Source organism: Tripterygium wilfordii, unplaced genomic scaffold (assembly GCF_013401445.1).
Source record: "Tripterygium wilfordii isolate XIE 37 unplaced genomic scaffold, ASM1340144v1 ctg181, whole genome shotgun sequence".
In the NCBI taxonomy this organism is placed as follows: domain Eukaryota; kingdom Viridiplantae; phylum Streptophyta; class Magnoliopsida; order Celastrales; family Celastraceae; genus Tripterygium; species Tripterygium wilfordii.
In genome coordinates, this window is record NW_024056178.1 from 20,001 (window position 1) to 22,500 (window position 2,500).

A 2,500-nucleotide genomic window follows, 5' to 3' on the forward strand; every position below is an offset into this window, starting at 1 on the left:
AGGCAAGGGCATCCTTGCAAAGAGCCCACTTCCGATTCCGACGAGGAGTGCACGGCTCAGTTGCCCAAGCCAAGCACCCCGAGCTGAAAAGGCCAAGCCAAGCACTTGTGAGCGGATCAAGACAGCGGGCGATTTGGCTAGGATGCCCACACCAATTCCCACGCATCCAATCCGCTCATTGTGCGAGAAACGACCTACCCAACGAAATTCCGATTCCCACATGTGGGCACTAGGCAAGGGCATCCTTGCAAAGAGCCCACTTCCGATTCCGACGAGGAGTGCCCAGCTCAGTTGCCCAAGCCAAGCACCCCGAGCTGAAAGGCCAAGCCAAGCACTCGTGAGCGGATCAAGACGTCGAGCGATTTGGATAGGATGCCCACACCAATGCCCACGCATCCAATCCGCTCATTGTGCAAGACACAACCAATCCAGCGAAATTCCGATTCCCACGTATGGGCGCTGGGCAAGGGCATCCTTGCCGAGCGCCCACTTTCGATTCCGACAAGGAGCGCCCAGCTCAGTTGCCCAAGCCAAGCACCCCGAGCTGAAAGGCCAAGCCAAGCACTCGTGAGCGGATCAAGACGTCGAGCGATTTGGATAGGATGCCCACACCAATGCCCACGCATCCAATCCGCTCATTGTGCAAGACACAACCAATCCAGCGAAATTCCGATTCCCACGTATGGGCGCTGGGCAAGGGCATCCTTGCCGAGCGCCCACTTTCGATTCCGACAAGGAGCGCCCAGCTCAGTTGCCCAAGCCAAGCACCCCGAGCTGAAAGGCCAAGCCAAGCACTCGTGAGCGGATCAAGACGTCGAGCGATTTGGATAGGATGCCCACACCAATGCCCACGCATCCAATCCGCTCATTGTGCAAGACACGACCAATCCAGCGAAATTCCGATTCCCACGTGTGGGCGCTCGGCAAGGGCATCCTTGCCGAGCGCCCACGGCTTCGGTTTCCGACCTTCCGAATCCCACGTGGGGTGCTATATAGGCTGTAGTCCGCGCCAAGCACCCCTAACCGAAGCCCACGTCCCATATAGGAGGGGAGGTCTTTCGACCCACCGGACTACCCCCCTATATATATGTCTTAAGTCCGTTTTCCAAACTGGCAGTAGGAGACATCAATTTCTCAAAAAGCGTAGTCCCCCCCATTTCTCATCCCGTCAGCAGCGGAAGAGCTCTCCAAGCACACGCAGCATGCGAGGAACGAGCAATCACCCGCAATTTCATATCCCGCAAGTGGGCGCTCGAGAAAGCGATCCTTGCCGAGCACCCACACCTCGATTTCCGACCTTCCGAATCCCACATGGGGTGCTATATAGGCTGTAGTCCACGCCAAGCACCCCTAACCGAAGCCCACGTCCGATATAGGAGGGGAGGTCTTTCGACCCACCGGACTACCCCCCTATATATATGTCTTAAGTCCGTTTTCCAAACTGGCAGTAGGAGACATCAATTTCTCAAAAAACGTAGTCCCCCCCATTTCTCATCCCGTCAGAGCACGCGCGGCCCCCTAGCACGCGCGCGGGGGTCTGAAGGTTAACCTCAGTACCCCCTATATATATGTCTTAAGTCCGTTTCTCAAACTGGCAGTAGGAGACATCAATTTCTCAAAAAACGTAGTCCCGCTCATTTCTCACCCCGTCAGCGCGCGCGGCCCCATAGCGCGCGCGGGGGTCTGAAGGTTAACCTCAGTACCCCCTATATATATCCCATTTCTCATCCCGTCAGCAGCGGAAGAGCCCTCCAAGCACACGCAGCATGCGAGGAACGAGCAATCACCCGCAATTTCATATCCCGCAAGTGGGCGCTCGAGAAAGCGATCCTTGCCGAGCACCCACACCTCGATTTCCGACCTTCCGAATCCCACATGGGGTGCTATATAGGCTGTAGTCCACGCCAAGCACCCCTAACCGAAGCCCACGTCCGATATAGGAGGGGAGGTCTTTCGACCCACCGGACTACCCCCCTATATATATGTCTTAAGTCCGTTTTCCAAACTGGCAGTAGGAGACATCAATTTCTCAAAAAACGTAGTCCCCCCCATTTCTCATCCCGTCAGAGCACGCGCGGCCCCCTAGCACGCGCGCGGGGGTCTGAAGGTTAACCTCAGTACCCCCTATATATATGTCTTAAGTCCGTTTCTCAAACTGGCAGTAGGAGACATCAATTTCTCAAAAAACGTAGTCCCGCTCATTTCTCACCCCGTCAGCGCGCGCGGCCCCATAGCGCGCGCGGGGGTCTGAAGGTTAACCTCAGTACCCCCTATATATATGCCTTAAGTCCGTTTCTCAAACTGGCAGTAGGAGACATCAATTTCTCAAAAAACGTAGTCCCGCTCATTTCTCACCCCGTCAGCGCGCGCGGCCCCATAGCGCGCGCGGGGGTCTGAAGGTTAACCTCAGTACCCCCTATATATATGCCTTAAGTCCGTTTCTCAAACTGGCAGTAGGAGACATCAATTTCTCAAAAAACGTAGTCCCGCTCATTTCTCA